This window comes from Chroicocephalus ridibundus, chromosome 2, assembly GCF_963924245.1.
Source record: "Chroicocephalus ridibundus chromosome 2, bChrRid1.1, whole genome shotgun sequence".
NCBI lineage: Eukaryota > Metazoa > Chordata > Aves > Charadriiformes > Laridae > Chroicocephalus > Chroicocephalus ridibundus.
Window position 1 is genome coordinate 42,614,535 of NC_086285.1, and position 19,873 is coordinate 42,634,407.

At 44.4% G+C, this 19,873-nt stretch overlaps 1 protein-coding gene across 7 annotated transcripts in view; it reads right to left on the minus strand.

The window, feature by feature from the left end:
- The window catches only part of THRB (thyroid hormone receptor beta), a 177,149-nt gene that overhangs the window by 150,782 nt on the left and 6,494 nt on the right, over nucleotides 1–19,873 (minus strand). For 2 of the 7 annotated variants that reach the window (XM_063325194.1, XM_063325190.1), the window contains exon 1: nucleotides 13,195–13,309. The exons of 2 other annotated variants lie outside the window; for them this stretch is intronic. The gene's annotated coding sequence lies outside the window, so the exon portion shown is untranslated. Of the gene's footprint in view, nucleotides 1–12,980; nucleotides 13,019–13,194; nucleotides 13,310–19,873 lie in introns of those variants that run through there. 3 more of the 7 variants (XM_063325199.1, XM_063325196.1, XM_063325191.1) reach the window with 3 other exon arrangements.

Below are 19,873 nucleotides of genomic sequence, written 5' to 3' on the forward strand. Positions count from 1 at the left end.
AAACACGTATTTCTCCTACACGTCCAAGCAGAAGACCCAATTTTACTGTCAACACAGCCAGATCAAAGCAGCTAACCTGTCATGGAAACATCAAGGCCAACACCCTAATAATGTCCCAATTTCTTATATTAACCGAAGTGGTAAAATTATTCTTCACTAACAATGAGTAATTCAGCAGAAACATAACTTGAATGTTAGTGTTGACAGAAAATGAAAAGTATTGACTCAAAAATATAATGTGTTTACTAGCAGAAATTCAGCTACGAATCTACAAAATGTTCAAAAGATACAAAAATATGTGCTACGCTGCACATCCAGAGATAACAGAAGAGTACAGTATCTTAATTTGTTAGGTTTTGTTATATTAGAAAACATTAGCTTGGATTAAAAAGGGAACAGCATTAATTGCTTTAAATATTAATATCACTGGCTAACTGACATGTAAAGGCATAAGGACTCTTATACTGAGGTTTCACAAACTTTCACCAAGTTTTTCATTAAGATAACAGTAGACAACATATACAACAAATTCATCAATGAGACTCCGCCTTACATCAGAAGAAAACCAAGCGGTACAGCAAAAGTCTGAAGAAAACCAAACAAGAACACGGTACAAATTTAATCCCTAAATCAAGACATTAGGCTTGACATATACAGATGCAGATGGATGGGTATACTGATTCCAAATTTAGTACTGGAGATAAAATTATTTCTATCTGAAGAATACACTGTAAGCACATCATTTTGCTCACAAAACTGCTGACCTTTGGAAAATATTAAGCTTGTATCACCTACCTTTATTCCTGCCTTTCTCATTTCTCAGGCAGTAATAACCACGGAAGTCAATCTCAGCTGTACTTAATACTAAGTTTCATTTCGGAGTCCCGACTCCTGATTTCAAATATTGCAGGAAGATGTATATTTATTAAAAATATATAATGTTCACTGAATTTCAAAAGTCATTGTTAGGATCATAACTTTTCTTTTCTGACATACCACTTCTGGGCACTACTTAAGGTCATAATCTGCCTTTGATACTCACCAAGACTTTTTCACACAGAAATGAGACGGTAATTCCAGCCCTTTGATATTATTAAAAAGGTAGCTCGTTCACTACCAGATACATTATTGAAGAAACCATATCCTAAGTAAATTAACAGTAAAGTATCACAAAGACTGCTGGCATCTGCTGGCTATATCCTAGTAGCTCAGACTTGCTGTTCTGATACGGTATATTAAAGACATTATTTCTTCTGACTCAATTAAAAAACATCCATCCAAAAATACAAAAAGCACACAACAAACACGAATCCACGAAGATTACCCTTAATAAAGATAAGCTCAGCAAAAGTAAGCATTTAAACTCTAACTTCTGATCTTCCCATCTGCTTTCCCCACTTAGCCCTGCTCTCCAGATGGGAAAACAGGTGAGGCCTTGAATTACTCATATGTCACTCTGTAGTTTTGCCCACACCCTTCTTCCTCTTACACCATCACCTGAGCGTTGTGAAATCTGGATCTCCTAACAGAGATTGCAGCTCTTAACCTTCACACAGCGATAGGTAAAGCTTAGTCCTATTCTGTCCCATGCCTTGCAACATCTGCCAAGGTGAATCTCTCAAATTCTTCCTGAGTACTGCTCCTTCTGGGTTTAAATACTTGTTCTCTTACAGAAGAAAAAATGATATTGAGGTTTTCACAATCCTAATTTGCAAGTTGTTTTGAGCTCTTTTAGATTAGATTACTTTCCAAAGCAAACACAGTAATACTATACTACTACTCTCCCAAACACAGACTGGCTTGCAACTGTGCAGGGCACGCAAATGCATTTGCTTCTTTCAGCTGCCCATGTCCACAAATGGCTTTCACTGACTTCAGGAGGTCTTTGCAAAAGTACGGGATGTTCCACTCCTCCAAAGCTATTTAAAGGAGCAAGACCTAAATAAATATTGCCAAGATTAGGCATGATCTGTGAGAAAACCCTTAGTAAAAGAACATTAAAAAAAAAATTCAGACTGTAGATTTGATCTTGTAGATTTGGACTTATGAGTGGTAAAGCTCTGCCTTTAAACATCTTTCTTGCACCATCAATTAATTAATTCAGCTGCAGACTCATGAACATCAAAATGGACTACGGCTGTATCTACACAGACATGTTTTGAAGGGACTGAGCTCAAGTTGTAACTTGGCTCGGAGTTGAACATCACAAAGGGAAGTCCAAGCTTTTTGTCTTATTGCACGTTATGCTTGCCCAGACAGCGAGCAATATCCTGTCAGCGATCCACTTCCCCTTTGCCTTCCATCTCCAAGGTAAATTGCTGACGAGCCTTCCTGCTAGTCCTCCTAAGTTGAGGAGGAAATAAAATATGTAAAAAATAGTGAGAAACAGAAAGCTTTTAGGAAAAAAGGGAGCCTGCAGTGGTGTTGCAAAACACAGGTTAAACTGATGTGAACTTATGTTAGGGGCATGAATTTTCAGCTGCCATTTGTGGATGAGCCCGAGCTACAAGCAAAGGTGAGGGGATGTCTGGCACATGCCCTGGCTGCCAGCCACCGTCCACACCGGTCCCCACAGGGCTGCCTCATTGAGTAGGCGTAGTAGTAATGGGAGAGGGAAGATTGTCTGCTTGAGTTCAGGTTTTGTGGCTGCAGTTCCAGCACTTTTTTGCTTTCAGAACCTGGGTTTCTCACTGGAGAGACATATAACCCAAGCAAGACATGTCTGGAAAAGCTCTGGGAGCCAAACTGGGCAGCAAAGGTCAAGGGGAGCGGGGAGGGCAAGGGTTCATGAAGTACTTTGCTTATGTAGAGTTGGCTTTTTACACTTCCATTGCTATGAGCAAAGCATGATCAGAAAATGACTTCTTACCAGCAGCCAAGTCCTGGCTTTCTTTGCGCATATGACTCTTTCTATGGGATCAAAGGCAATGATCCTGAGCGTTGGCCCCTTACGTTCAAAGCCGAGAGCACGAATTCTGGTTCTAAGTTTTAAGTAAGCTCACAACTTCGATGTGTGCATGGAAAATGCATTTAGGGCACTTTTTAAAGTTACAGAGCAGCTTAAGTTTTTTGTGTAGACAGAACCAGTGAGATTTCCTCTCTGTTACTTTGGTATGAATTCATAATATTTTTATTGACTTGCCTGAACCACTAGGCAAGCCTAGCAGACCAGCTTATTTTTAAAGTACACTCTATACTTCCAATTAAATAAATCAACCTTAGATTATTTTTTACTGCACTCATCTCTAACCAAGTGAACTGCCGTTCCCCATATCAGACTGCCCATCTCGAGATAAATTTTTTCATAAAGTTTCAGTCACAGAATGGCTGAGGCTGGAAGACACCTCTAGAGAATGTCTGGTCCGCCCCCCTGCTCAGGCGGGGTCACCTGGAGCAGGTTGCCCAGGACCATGACCACCTGGGTTTTTAATATCTGGAAGGATGGAGACACCACAACCTCTCTGGGCAACCTGTGCTGATGTTCAACCAGTCGAAATGGTCTTGCTACCTCTGCAGAAGTAGCCAAAGAAAATGTTGGGGGTTTTTCCCTTTATGCAAGATTTTAGACTCCTTTTCTTTCAACTACTTGAGTTCTCCTATTCCTTGGAACAGAACCTGTAATTCGGCAAGCAAGGCCCTTATAATGAGAATTAACCCAGCCGTCCCTGTGGAAATCTAGTCAGAAGGGAAAATGGGGGAGAGGGGCTTGTCAGAGTTTATTTGTGCTCCACAAAAATTTTTATATCATTTGGAAAAAAAACTTGTTACATTCAGATTCTTGAATCTACCTGCTATCAGGTATTTCAGAAGATCTGAAGACACCTGAAAACAGAAGGAAGTACACTATATATACACGTTTCTCCATATACATAGCTCCAAGCCAGGTAACAGGCACTGTAAAGAAGCCACTGCAGAGCCCAAAGGCCAGAGGTATGGTCCTGGCTGTGGAAACAAGCGTGGCCAAGTCTGCCCTCTCCCCCAGGAGAGCCCAGTGAGCCTACAGAAGTTCACCCCCTTGCCAGCTAGCTGGCCATGGTGTCTGCCCCATGCCCCTTGGTCTCCAGTTCAGCAAACTGAGATGGACTGGGGCAATGGAGAGGCCAAGGGAGAGCAGATGCCTGGCACACCAACCCCTGGTCTGGGGCAGTTTGAGGAAAGCCTGCTTGTCCCTCTTCCTCCAGTAATCAGACCAGAACCGTGACCTGGACGGGCTGGCAAGGCTCTGTCCACTCCATGTCCTCTGGTTTGGAGCCATGAAAGCTCCTCACCAACAGACACCAAGAAAAGCACTCTCAAAGCCTGGCTGCTAGGCACTAACCCCTTCTGTCTCTCATGAAGAAGGCAAAGTAAGGGCTTGATAACAAAGGATTTACTATTAGACAGGTGGGGGGAAACGCTGAAACACTCCACAACCACAGCTGGCAGCTTAAATCATAACTAACCTTGACCGTAAATGGTGAACACCGACAGCACTCAGGGCTGTGCTGCAAAAGGAAGGCTGAAGGCAAACAGCTGTAGGTCCACGGAAGAAATGGGCAATCTGCCCTAAAGAGAAAGTAAGGCAGAGAAGGAGATAGAAGCAGCAGAGGAAAGGAAGCACCTTAGCCTGGCACTCTCTCTTCCAAGCATCCTACACCAAAGCAAGCCATCTTAATCCACATCACTGGAGGTAGGATGGGGAGACCAGAAGGGCTAGCTCAGGAAACAGCTCTACAGAGAGAATTAGGGAATCCAGCACTTCCCTGCCCCAGGCCACACCAGTCCCGCCCACACCTAACCTCCTAGCAGAGAAAGCACTTCTACATTCACAAAACTGAAGAGTGTTTTGATACGAGGCCTCTTGAAGAGATCACAGTAGAAGATCTTTCTGCCTCACAAAACACACTCCCACCACCCACCAACTGGACAAGCATGGCCAGAATGGCTCCACACACATTCCCTGCATCCTACCAGGAGAGTGACAGCAGGTGGGATTCATCTTCCCTGGGCAAAGGATGAAAGCAAAAGGGCTTCCCAGGAAGCCTGACTATCAGAGCAGTCTCTGGGTTCTCCCACAGTTCAATGGAAATGAAGGCAGCTGTCATCAAGACAGTATCTTGTGCAGCAACCTACTGGGCAACAAAGAAGGCTTCGTACATTTTGGAGGTTATCACCACTTCTGCCAAAGTCTCACAGCACGTGCCAGTGGTCACATACGTGGGCAACGCAACTGCCAAGTGGAGGGGCAAGGGAGGGAGATGCCAAAAGGCAGTGGGATGGGGGGCAAAAAAACACCAACACAACAACAAAGAACCCAACACTCGGTAATGCAGAAAGATGAGAGACAAAAACACAGGGTCCAGTCAACACCACAGCAAGCAGGGACTCTTGTTGTTGACTTATCCCTTTTGGTGACAAGAAGACCCTGTCAGAGGGAACCAAGGACAGTCCAACCCACTCTGCCAACAGCAGGAGCATGGCGGCTGCCTTCAACATCTGCCAGATGCAGCAACCAGGGCAAGTGACACGACATACTATGGGGAAATGAGGCTGAGGATGGCATCTCCATGCACAGGACTCTTCAAGGAAAAAAGATGTCTTTAGCATCCCCGTCTTATTTCCGCCAAAGGAGTAAAGCGTAAAGTATTGGAGGAAGGGGACTTTGGGGTGGGGTGAATAAATAAATAAATAAAGAGCGAGCTCAACCGTTTACAACAGTTGAATGCTAAATCAGATTATCAGGGTAGACACCTTCACGGTGCAGAGCTAAGTGATTTTCAACTCAAAATTCACAATAACCAGTGACAAATTACTAATACATGTGTACAATTTACAGGGAAGGATCACATGTTCCCCATATTCTACGTAACCAACCGCACTCCCTATGATCTGATGTTCAGAAGTTTCAGGGTTTCAAATGAAGAGGAACTGTAGTTTTCAAACTATTACTACATAATGCAAAGAACCTCAAGTGAAGCAGTACCATCCCTGGACTCTAAACCTTAGTTTATTTGCATATACTCAAAGTTACATGAATTAAGGCTGCATAATCAACCTTAATTCCGGTATTTCTTTTCCTTAGTGTTTGACATTATAACTTTAATAATCATCAACTTATGCAGTTAAACAGTTGATCCAAGTTCTCTGGCTCAACTAAGCTGTTTTATTCTGGTCACACAGAGCACTTCAATAAACCAAATCACTTCAGTAAGTCCCATCAGTGAAATGGGCACAACATACACTACATGCAGTTCAGTGCTGCATAGAAAGTATTCTGTGTTCCAGATATAATTTTCTCTATATTTGTAGAAATAAAATTCTACTTTAATGATTAATGGAACTAATTATTTTGCTTTAAAAATGAAATTTGTCATAAATATTTTATAGGCTAATACTCTTCTAGCGCATATGTGCATGGGCATGTATATTCTGGATTTAAATGGATACAACTCCGTACGGATTCTTTCCCTGTTTATCTAACTGGATAATGTGTTTCACCTTATCCTTTTTAGAAGAATAAATGCAATATGGAAAGAAGATACCTAAGTTAAAAAAAAGGCAGCTCCAGGTAAACCCTTCCATTTCCTAAAGCCATTAATAAAGTTATTCTAAGACTTGTACAGAAATGCTACAGCTCATGCTTACACTTTGAAGCACCTTGCACGCAAACATACCACATTTTTTTAAAAAGTTGTTTGAAATATTAAAAAAAAAAAGGAGCCAGGGATAAGTTAATGAGCCATGGAAATAAAATTATTTTAATGTAAAGCTAGAAGACATGGTACGAAGCGACATGAAGGCAATCCTACCTGTCCACAGTTGCAAGGAGGTAGACAAATGGACGAGGAATGATAAGACTGTGCTAAAGGCCAGATGAAAAAACAATGCTAAAGAAAAAATATCTTCAATTTATTAGTGCTAATTCATTCTGCAGGTAGGGAACCAAGAAGGAGTAGCAGCAGCACTCCATACCTGCTGAGGTACAGCTTGGCTGGAGCACGTGGCAAGTCGCTGGCACAGCGGAGTCGAGGGAAGTACCACAAAGTCATGGGTGGGAGGTGCGGAGTTAACAGCATACTAAGGGAGGCCAAAGTACAAGACCAAGGCAGTGGAAGAAAGACGTGAAGGCCTGCAAACTCATGATGCGTGAGAAAGGAAAAGGCCCAGAGTTCAAGAACATTGCAGAGATGTAGATAATGAGAGCAAACATGACACATGGCTCAAGGAAGCCAACTTGCAAAGGTGATGAAAGCAGCTGTTCTTACCCACTTAAGTGTATTTTTCTTGTGAATATTTTTTAAATGGTTCATCCACATGCGTGTCACTACGATATCAGTTACTGAGCAATTGTCCAATGATCCAACCACTTACGTAGTTGAAAAGTACTTCTGATCTTCTTCAAAGAGCTCCTCTATTTTCCTACACGGCAGCTGTTCCAAAGCACATCCTACAGCCAAGCAACGTTGCTGCTGTACCTGTGGCTTACAGTCCATTCCCACCAACTCAAACAAAGTAATCCAGAACACATTCAAACATCAGTCTTAAATAGGCAAAAATATTTAGCAGGTGAGCAGAATTAACAAACTTCTATCCAAGACAGAAAAGAACGCATTGCATATGCATACATACAACTGATTTCATTCTACATGTACCAACTTCACTCCTTCCTCGTCCAGCAATGAGAAGACTTACATTTTTGACTTTAAAATCACTTGAAGAGACATTGATTATCTTGCCCTGTTTTCTACCTTCCTATTAAGCAGGTGGACAGTCAGCCCTTTTATTTCTTCCAATGGAAAACAGAACCCTAATTTATTGGGTTAGGGTCACCAGAGGACACAGAACAGTTTTGTAATCTAGAATGATCACATTGCCTTCATGAGTATAATCTAATTATAACATAAGAGTATTTACCATTTTAGCTCATCAGGAAAAATTATTACAATTCTGTACATTTAAAACACTTAAGGATATACAGTGATTTATTTTCTAAACAGCAGTTTATTCCTTTATTCTTTGACTAATTTACTGGTTCAAGTTTCACAGGATATTCAATTCCTAGTAAGCTACAATAGGTCAGAGGAAAATGAAAATTTTTATGACCAAAATAATTCAGAATTGAACACACAACTTAATTTTCTTATTTTAAAAAGCCATTTTATTTGCTTACAGTTTCATCCTGTCTAGTTGCAGGCTGTTACATGGACTTTGGCAGTGTGACCATAAACTGAAAAGGTTACGAACAGAACCCACGTTTTTCAACTGCTCTTTTTACTTTCAGCGTCCCCCGACCACAACCATGTTTAAAGCAAAGTAATGGTGGTGAGTAATGGTAACGATCTCATTCACGTGTTGTGAATTAAATGAGAGAAACAACTTCTGCAAGATTCAGTTACTTTATTCAAAATGCCCTCTTGGACCACATACAACCAATGAAATGACAGAGAATTGAAGAAATACAATTCTTTAATCTTTACACAGAAATTAAGTTTATTTATAGTCTGCTCTTGATTTTCATAACAAAGGTTCTTGTAATACACGCGTTACTTGTTTAGTCATCTCTGTAAAATATGTAAAATCCTAGCTCATCCCTGAGAAGACGAGAGTTTTTCTCTGTCGCACAACAAGAAGTTCAAGAACTGTCAGAAGCAGTACTGGCACACTACTGGCCACACCAATTATTCTACTAATTTCTTTGATGGGACAAATTAACCCAAGCAGACCCCTGCACTAACACACCTATAGTGCACTTGCCAGTATAGACCTCCTCAACCACTCAGAAGCCTGACGTCAGTTAAGCAGATACAAGGAGAATCCCTTCATGACTTAGCAGAATTCCGCTCTACTAAACCTGAGGAGATACTGAACGGCATGTGTTTATTTATTTGTTTGTTTGTTTATTTGAACAGGGCCGTGCAGGAGAGACTCCAGGACTGTATATGTAACTACTTCCAACGTTTTGAAAGGAGGGAACAAAGACAAACTGTGGAAATACGAAAATCTTTCCTGATCAAGACCCTGTCTGACAGAAAATTCATAAATTTAGATCCTGGTGATACCCTCTAGAAACCAACAGATGGATGAGTTGCCTCAATCCAGGTGGGCAGGTGGACAGTGCCCCAGTGGTATCTCCTCCCTTCCTCCAGATGCCAGATTCTCACGTGCTTTGGAAATCCAGCATGCAAAAGGACAAGAGAGAAGAAATACGCAGCTCTGCATCCTGCAGTACGGCTCTGCCTTCTGCCATGACAGCCATCTCCCATTAAAGAGCAAATTAGTTTGGCGGGAAGAATTTGCACTTCCCAAGTCCTAGAAGGAAATCCAAGACACGAAGGCTCCCAGAAATTGTGTCACCTTCCTTCTCCTGCCTTCCCTCATCACAGGCTATTTACCTGAGCTTCTTTCATATGCATGCCTCTTTTGCCTTCTTCAACTTTTAGCAATAAGCAAACCCCAAATCAGTAAACCAGAATACGATGGAGGAGAGATAACGAGCTCTAGAATTTCCTTTTCCAAGGAGCCAAAATTCCTGGTCTCACCCTTCCGGTAGCAAATGAGATTCTTGCTGGAGGATGTCCTGCCTCAAATCAGGTGCCTTTTTTGAGGTTTCGTCTCTTGATTCCCATCCAAATAGAATCAAATTTCAAGACAGGCTACACTACACAATAAACTCTGACAAACTTTCATGATTTGAGTTTAGTAATCCTTCTCCTCCCTACTTTTCTTTTGGCTGGGTTTTTACATATAGCCAAGAGGAAAAATCCTGCTCATCATCAACAACAGGGAAGCCAGGAGAGGATATATGCCTACCACAGGTATGTGTTTTCTACGAGCTTCTCTATGGAATACCAGTATCTGTTATCACTAACAACTTTCTCCCCTTCACCTTTGAAAAAAAAAAAGAAAAAAAAAGCAGTAAACAACCATATACTTATCCTGGTTTGAGATAAAACATAACCAATTTTCTGATTTGTAATTTTACTTTTTAGCTGGGCCTCTTCTAACTGACTGAAGCCTGAAATTAACCACATATTGGTCAGAAACTGTTCACTCTCAGAGTGAAAAGACCTGGTTATACCAAGGAATGGTACGCACAGAGGCTCTTGCTGATACTTATTGCTGTAACAACCAAGGTCAGCTAACTTCGCTGTTTGCCCCATTCGAGGGTCGGAAGCAGAGAAGCGCAGAGGGGTCCCACCCGCAGGGAGGAGCGGACGGGACAGGTGACCCAAAACTGACCAACAGGGTATTCCATCCCAATGCATCACGCTCAGTATAAAAGCTGAGGGATCAAAGGGGCAAGGGGGCTCTGGCTCGTTTTTTCTTCAACGGCCGACGTCTGAGGAGGACCCTGTCTTCGTCTGCCTTTGATCCCGATCTGAGCATTCCTAACTCTAGTTCTGGAATTCAGCTCCTGTCCATCGCTGACTCCAGTCTGGGACTTTCCCTGTGTCTGCTGGTGATGTGATTGTCATCCTGGGAGCTGGGTATGGTTTTGTATATATTGTATACTTTTTTCTTTAATTTTTATTATTCTATTATTATTTACTATGTTCTTATTTATTATTATTTTCATTAAAGTAGTTTAGTTCTTTTTCTAAACTCATAAATCTCCTTATCTCTTCCTCTCCTCTCTGAGGAGAGGGGGGGGGAAGGGCCATCTGTCGTTCTGATTGGCCAATCCGGCCAAAACCACGACACTACTGAACAAGGGAATTACAGTACGCACATCAGAGAAAGCATGTTTTACAACTTCAGATGTCCCACTACCCTAAACGCATTGAAAAATACCTGAAGAAACCTGTCTGCAGGGTAAGCAGCCCTCAGCGAAAGCAGGTCCACTTTTTCCAAACCCACACCCCCCCCCCCAATTTGGGAGGGGAATTAGGAAAAAGCATACAAGTTGTCCTCTCATAACAGGAGATGATCAGATAATAAAATTAATGCTGTAGCATATAAAAGAGTGAACAAAAGCACCACCGCCACTTTCTACTCAGCAAACGAAGGTTCCCACACAGGAGAAGGAGACAGCACAATAAATTTGACTTTACATAATGACTTGGATATGCAAAGAATTTCAAAAGCACTGAACAATCTGGAGTAGCCATGATGTGCTCAACACTAGCTCATGCAAGACCGGATCCAAAACCACTAAAAATCAATGGGATATTTTCCATCGACTCCAACAGACTTTGGTTTGAGCCCTTTCAGCTCCGAACATCAGAGTCTGCACAGTTAAAAGCCCTTGCAAACCACAGCTAAAGCCTCCCTCTTCCAACACAGAGCCATAAGACATTTAAACTTCCTCGGGACCATCCGGCAGCAGTGCCGTCAGTTTCACAACTGGTACGTCAGGACTGGATTATTCCATCATTAGCAAGTAACAATGGAGCACACCAGCTCATCCAAAGGTCACCAATTCAAATAAACTGAAGGAAGGCTGAGACTAATTTAAGGGTCCCTGGACTGATATGAAGGATGATTTTGAGCCAGTTAGTAGAAACGAGAAAAAAAAATAAAAATCTCTTGTGAGGAAGCATGTAGGCATATCCAGTTTCACAAAACTTTTGTTGTTGTGCCTTAGACAGCTGTTCTATGAGAAAATGAAGGGCTATACCTTCCACTGACTTAGTCCAGCTTCTTCACTTAAAAAAAAGGCTATACATTTAAACTTATATTATTTAAAGTCCAAAGTAAGGGAGAGAACTCAAGCCTCCCACTCTAAGGCAATACTGCTAACTAATGCAACTGCACTGATTACGATTAAAGTCTCCTGAAAATTACCTTCTTACTACAGAAATTTCTTATAAAGAGCAAACCCTTTGCTCTGGCTTTTTTTTTTCCCCTCAGATGTTTATTCAGAAGTTGGAGCTGGGAAAACAAGAACCAGAAAATCTAGTAAATTGTCTCAACACCCAAGTAGTACTGAACTGCAAAAGGAAAACAAATCGTTTTATAAAAAGATATGCACAGTCTATCAATTATGCAAACATATATTTACGACAGACCAAGTTTTGTAAATAAAAGCTAAATATATTGCTATAACTAGCAGATGGCTCGGTCTGAATTTTGCGTTAAGTTAAAATAATAAAAGTGTATACTGTAGGGGGGGAAAAAAAAAAAAAAAAAAGTCGTCTCTCATTCGCCCTCCTGAGTCAGAGCTGGCATTTATTACAGCTTTTTCAGCCTGTGTTTCTGCTTCCACCGCCTGGATCGCAGGAGTGCAAACAAGGTTTCTGGGGACCACGGACCGATGGGGCTCCTGCCGCTCACCGGAACAGGTGCCACCGTCCCCGCCGGCAAACGGCTCCGTAAGGATGACAATTCTCCCTTTTCCCTTTTTACTCCTACGGCTGCCTGATCGACCCACCCACGGCAGCTCCCAAGCCTTCCCCTGCTATATTTAGTTAACAATTAACACGTTTGGCTTTTTAACTTGACGGATTGCTGCTGCTGTTGTTGTTGTTGCTTGCTGCTGTTCCCTTCGGATAGAGTCAAATAAAACTTCAATGGATAAACTCTTTTTTAACGGGGAAAACACCACCTAGGCTGCAAAACGTCAATAAATAAGGAAACGCCGGCAGACACGCACGCCCCCGGCTCCCCCCCACCTCCGCCTCCGCCGGGGATGAACACCGCCGGGTTCCGCCGCTCCGCTCCCTGCCCTCCCCGACGGGCCGGGCCAGGACGGGCCGGGCGACCGCTCGCCCCCCGGGTGCCGCGGCCGGGCCGGCGCCCCGACGGCTCCCTGGCCCCGGCAGCGTTTGCTCGCCGCTGCCGCCGTTCTCGGCTAAATATAGCGAGCGGCGGCGGGAGGAACGGGACCGGGGAACGGCCACCACGGGGGGCAGCGCGGCGTGCCCCGGTGCCGGGGGAGGTGGTGGTGGGGGGTGTCAACCTGCGGCGCCGGCACCCCCTTGTCCGCCCCACCCGCCTGCGGACGGGGCGCGCTGTGCCGTCCCCCCCCCGCCACACGCACCTCGGCACCCCGAGTGACTTACCGGCGGAGCGGAGCGGCCCGCCTTGCCCCGCTCCCCTCGCCCGCCCGCCCTCCGCTGCCTCTCGCCGCGTCCCTCCCGCCAGCCGCCGTCTGGCTGCGGACGTGACCTGGATTCCCCCCGCCCGCGCCGCCGCCTCCCGCGGGGCCGCGCACTCGCCGCGCCGCGCTGCGCCTCCCGCCGCTCCCCGCCCGCCGCCGCCGCCGCCGCCGCTCACCTCCGGCCGCCCGGCCTCGCCTCCCCGCCGCCCCGAGCGACGCCCGGCGCAGCGCGGCGCAGCCTTACGCAACGCGCCCCGCGGCCGCGGAGCCGGGTGGCCGGGAGGCGGGAGCGGGGCGGAGGGAAACCGCGGCGGAGCCGCAGCCGAAAACCGCCCCCGGTGGCCACTTGTAGCGCCGCTGGGGCTGCAAGCCGCAGGCGAGCGGGATCCCCCCCACACACACACACACACACGGCTGCATCGCGGCGGGCCACAGGGAGCCGCCGAGGAATCCCTTCTCCTCCAGGGATGCGGTGGGATGCGGTGGGACCCGCGGCGCCTAACATGCGGGCGTGGATCGCCCGAAGGGCGATCCACGGCCGCATGTTAAGCGCCGCGGGCAGATGCTTGGCCAAAGGAGGACCATCATCCTTCCGACACCCATTCCGCCAGGAAAACGAAGGCTGGCTACAAAACTGGGGGGGAAAATTTGAGGGTGGGAAACGGGATCGCGGCGCCCTCAGCCCAAGCGGTGCTGCTGGCTGAGAGCAAAGGCGGGTAGTTTCGGGGAGGCCGTGCGGTTCCTTGGCCTTCAGTCGTGAGGGATGTGCTGGGAGAAGGATGTGCTGGGAAAAGGATGGCAGCGCATCCCTACCACCCATCTCTAATTCATGAGGCAGGGAAAGCCAGGAAGGAGAAGCACCCAGAGCCTCGTTAACGGCTATCGGCTTGAGCGAGTAAGATGGCGTCTTGAAGTAACAGGCGTGAAAGCAATAGCTACTTGAAAGAATTAAGATCGGTTTGTTTTTCCTGAAGGAATTACAGGAATATTAAACCCTTCTTGCAGTTATAAATCATTTAATGCAAATCATTTAATCCAAACAGAATTTTTACAGGCTCATGAGGCTCACTCATTTTGCCAAGAGTGAGTCATGTACAAATAAAATGAAACCAACAAAGAAAAGAGCTCTCATACCATGTGTATGTGGGTGATCCTTTGAAAAACTTGTAATTATTTTTTTTAACTCTACCACAGCCGGGAAGACAGGTTTGTGAAGCAAGGGCGAACCTCGATAACTGAGCTGTAGCCCATCGACGTGTAGTTTTTCCTTCACCCAGAAGGAACACAACAGGTCCCTTGTCAGGCCGAGAACAGCAATGGTGTGACTAATGTATCGGCAGCCCCTCAAAGCCCGTGGTTTCAAACCAAGTCGTGTACTGATACACTGAGGAAGCAAAAGACTTTAAAAAAAAATGAAAATAATGTTAAGTGATTAATACTTAGTAGAAGAATGCAGTAGGCAGTTAATCCCGCACTTATGGGTTAGTTAAGGACATGAATTAAACTTCATTCTTCACTCCCCATGTCATAACTATGTGCTGCTAAACACAGAGCACAGCGTGCGCCAGTGGGGTGGTGATGCACTGCTCTGAAATGACTGAAATGCGGGGACACAAAGTCATGTGACGGTGAGAACGGGAGCCTTAAAATGTGTCATCATCCTCCTTGTATGAAACCGATCCCTCGCGCCATTCACTGATGGCAACGGCAAATATTTGCAGCCACTAGAGAGGTATGGCTTTGCAGCATGTCCTGATGCCGTCTCCCCGCAACAGACAAAGCATCATTCAGAGGAGATATGTCAGAGCATCCCAAAGTGCTCCTCTAGCCACCTGCTTTGCATTTTAACATGAGGACAGACGCTTCCAGGTCCTCACACGAACACACCGTCCCTTCCACCTGCTTGGCCAGAAGATGGAACTGGGGATGTTTAGCCTGGAGAAAAGGAGGCTGAGGGGAGACCTTATCGCTCTCTACAACTACCTGAAAGGAGGCTGTAGAGAGGTGGGGGTCGGTCTCTTCTCCCAAGTAACATGCAATAGGACATGAGGGAATGGCCTCAAGTTACGCCAGGGGAGGTTTAGACTGGATATTAGGAAAAATTTCTTCACAGAAAGGGTTATCAAACATTGGAACAGGCTGCCCAGGGAAGTGGTAGAATTGCCATCCCTGGAGGCATTTAAGATGGGTAGATGTGGTGCTGAGGGACATGGTTTAGTGGTGGTTTTGGCAGTGTGAGGTTCATGGTTGGACTCGATGATCTTAAAGGTCCCTTCCAACCTAGACGATTCTATGATTCTATTACGGACTGTGAGTTCCCCGTGCGCAGAAGGACAGAAGCAGGGATGGAATGGGAGGGAGCTCAACAGCACGTTGGTAACAAGTAAAGGACTTGGACCTAGGGCAATACTGCTGCCCAGGTCCAGGGTGTGGTGTGGACACCAGTGGAGCAGAGGCCCCCAGATTTAGGCAATCCAGGAGCCAAAGCCCTCTGTGACTTTTTCACTATCAACGGCCCCTGCCAGTGCCTGAAATGCCAGTCAGAAAGGTAGGTCCTCTTGTTTCCTTCGGGAATTTGAGGGAATCTCTGCTTGCCTTGTTGCTACCAGGGATGTGCTATGCCTACCGTGCATTCACATAAACGCTTTTCCTAGGCAGAGACCATGAGACAGGGGTTCAGTCCAACTGCAGGGCGTGTAGAAGCGCCTGTGAAACCCTGCAGTATCTGCACTGCCCAACCTGGAGCGGGCATTTAAGAGGGAAGAAGGGAGGGAGGAGTGAAGGGAGGAAGGACATAGCTTCTACAGCCAGGAAAGTAACGACAGCATTTTCCTCCTCCCTGAGAACAGAAGTTCAGGTCGTCTACAGGCATAAGCTCACACTGCATCAGTTACCCACGGGCCCTGACTTTGTTCTACAAATGTAGGAGTCGGAAACATCCTTTAATTAAAAAGCAACCTAACACTGCCCTCATCCAGTGACCGAGCGCTGGAGCAAGAGTGCATAGGATGTAATCCAGCTCTGAGATGAGCTGGAAGAGAATCTCTCCACCTTTCAGGGCATACAGCTCTTGTCTATGAAACTGTATTTTTTCTTTTGCATTTTAACACATACAGACATAACTTGGTACCTCGTTGGATTTCAGTGTTTTTATCCCTTATTGCTCTCAATTTACTCCTCAGTATTTTTTGTCCGGCTTTCATACTTCTGGTATGGGGAGGTAGGGGAGAACTTTAGTTCAGCTGGGCTTTCTAATTGTAACGGACATCTTGCATTCTGCCATCAACTGGCAGATTTCCTTTGTTACTGCTTCTTTTGATTTGTTTTTCCCTATGGATCTTTGATTTTAGAATGGTTGCTTGGCAAATCAGTTGAGATACAAATGACTTTGTGTTTTTCTCAGAAGTATTACACACCTTATCTGTTCTTTTTTGAGGAGGGGTGTTACTAATTTGTTTATACACAAGCAGGCAGACAGCACAGGCAGACAGCTAAGGAAGCAGCGGAGTCACTTGACCACCTAGCACACCTGATCTAGTGGACAGAGGAGTTCCTAATCACTTTCCAAAGGAAGGTCTTATGAAACATGCAGGTTTTCTTATTATTTGTAATTTCTCAGGCCTTTTATTTCCCCAGTCCTGTGAAATAGCATGTGCAAGGGAAATAGCAGCGCATGGAAAAGGGCAACTGAAGACAAAAACAGTTATGGTAAAGCAGCACAAAGTGTCAATAGTTTAAGATCACTCTGGAGTCTTCTGATTAAATGAGAACCTCACCTTTTGGCACACAAGGAGAATCCAAACCATTTTGTTTTAAAAACCTTCCAAGGAATGTGGAAATCGGGAAGCAGACATGTCCCTTTTCATTTTTTAGACTACCAGTAGTGAGCCAGCACAGCAGGAAAGCATCCTGTGTGGGTCCCTCTTTAAACCACGGATAACCAGTGCTTATACACACAACAAAACTACCAAGCAGTAGGTAAATACAATGCCTTTAGATTAATTTCCATTTGTTATTAATGATAGCTGAGGCCAATCATCTCTAAATGCCATGAAAGACTTCAAGACATTTTGCTGTTAACTGAAGGTATTTGGCCAACATCCTCTAGTCTTTGTCTGGGGCAAACATCCATTTCCTGTGAAAAATTGATACTAAACCACTAATACGATATACTGTTCAACTTTAGTTCTCTTCCTCTTCGATTTCCATTTTACCATACAGTGTAATGTATGTTTGTTTCAAGATTTCTGGGGAACATAAAAATAACCTAACATAATAATACTTAGTTTTTGCACAGAGATCCAATTTCATCCTGCCATCAGAATTCAAGGGGAACCACAGCGGATGTGTGAGAACAGAAGAGAAATGAATGAAAATCGAGACAACCAGGGAAGAAAAATAAATAACAAGAAGGAAAGCAAAAGAGAGAGAAACAAACCTAGAGGCACAACCTAACCTCCAATGCACAGTTCATATCCATTTTTTGATCTTCCATGCAAAAACACAGCAGGGAATTTTTTTCAAGTTATGCGGGGATGCACGTGGCATAGGACATTAGTAATCAGTCCACAAAACCAAACGAACAAGGGCAAAAAAATCTGAACTGAAAGAAAAACAGCAAGATTAGGTTATCACCAAAAATTATTGTTAAGATCTGTGTTTCTAAATTGCAACAAGAAAGTATTGGAGAAAACAGTCTTAGCCCTCCTACACTGAAGCAGGCTTCTAGACCAAGTAGGAATTCGCGCATATTCTCCTTCTTATTGCAAAAGCCGTTTTACTAAAAAAGGCTATTTGGACTGTCATCAAAGGATGATGTGGAGGTTCGAGAAAGTTCAAAACGAATCAGGCAATTTATAGTCGATAAGTCTTATCGATGGCTAGTAAACATGATGATGCAATCCAGTGAAATCTCTGGCTCAGGAAATTCCCATAACCTCCGACTGACAGAAGTTAGAAAATCCTACACTTGTCCTGTTTCTTCCAGCCTTTCTGCAAGCATCCTCCACCCGTCACAGTCAGTCAAAGACAACCAGGCTAGACGGGCTACTGGAGTAAATAAAACCGGTAGTTCAGACTCTTCTTATGCTCTGAAGAGAAGATCGAGGCCATTCTTGCCATATTATGCTGTCACCCATGATGCAAAGTTTTTATGATCCAAATCATGGCTCCAAATCTCATAAAAATTAGAGCGGGCCTCGTTCGAATTCCACAAAAATACACAGCAGAAGAAACTCCACAGTAATAAATTAATATTAATGGCAGAACTAGATGGCAAATTACAGGCTTCATTAGCTCACAGCTGTAGTTTTTCCTTCCTACTAAATGGGATGGGCAAAGGGCGAAATGGGCACACCAGTAAGGACAGCCCAGTAAGGCACACCAGTAAGGCAAGAATAAATAGCATTTAACTGACCTGCAGAAAAGTCTCTAGTTTGAGAGGGTGGGACAGCACCAAAGGCTTTGCACACAGTTCCCTTTCGGTGCTGGATAAGGTCTCTTTCAAGAAGAATCCAAGCAAAAGTGAATGCAGCTCTGACAGGAGGTAGAGTGGGAAGATGGCTAGAAGTCCTATTGAAACCAGATCCCTTGTCCCAAACCGCTGCGGTTTCAGTTAAAAGATTAGGGCTTGGAAAGGCTCCTGCAGTTGGAATAATTATAACTGGGTTACTCTGAGGGAAAGCTAAAACCCACTGGGGAGAGGCTTGATTTTGGAGGCCTGACAGAAGCAAGAGCATTGCAAGTTCTCTCATTCCTAATCTAAGACCATATGGAGCTCAACTACCAGGTGGGTGGGTGCATTAATTGAGGGAACGTGCAGCTCATCATTTTCTAAATCAACTTGTTCTTCATAAGTGAGCATTACTATGGAAAAGATAGCAAGAAACATAGAGATACCGGGAAACAACCTCCACCTCTAAGTAAAAATAACAAAAACAATTACCTGGGATTCCACCTTTCTACTAAGCTCGGAACAGAATGTAGAAGCCTGGTATCTCTCCTCTGGAGAAGATGAGGACATCTACTCATTTCAGTAAGTGAAAACATGTAAAAGAATGCACTATCATCTTTCCATTCACTCTCCATCTCTTACTTTAGGAGTATTTTGCTAAGCTTTATTTTAGCAGGCCTAAAACATGGAGTGAATGACATCACTTTACCATCTTCATGCTGAATCCAGTCATAGTTGGATTTCTGGAGTAATTCAGAGACACGCACAGGGATTTCATTGAAGTATTTTGGTTCTGAAGTTCTCTTCAAAGGTATGGAAGAGAAACATTACCGTGGTGCTAGCTGAAATGCTATAATTGTATAGCACTATAATTCTATTATTTTGAATGGCTGTTGCCATTTTTTGCTCCAAGGGTAGCTCGTTGTAATAAGTAGCACTGGTACAGTTCCAGCAGTCGTATTTCAGTAAATGCCAATTTAAACACAATTTGCCTGACATACAAGAGGAAAGCGTCTTCTGAGTGCGATTATGGGCTTCATGTTGTGATACGTATGCTAACAGTGTCTGAAAAAAGAAGCAGTTCCTTCCCCTAGAAAACCTGATCTGCCAGGAATCCCAGAAGATGCTTTGGAGGCCAGCTTGGAAAAGCTCTCTCTAGGACCTGACAAGTTTAGTCAAAACTCTGGCTTTTCAAGTGACCTTCCCCAGTATAAACTGGGTAAAAGTGCTGCAGCAGAGTGGTAGTGTTACTTAGTGGGCGTAAATCTTTGCAGAGGGAAGTACTTCAGTAAAAGCTATTTCTTGACTTCTAAAGAATAAGTATAGCAAGTCATAGCATAGCACTCGGCGGTGCTATACCTTTTTATAGTTACCTGGTCAGCCAAAAGCCAGTAACATGAAAA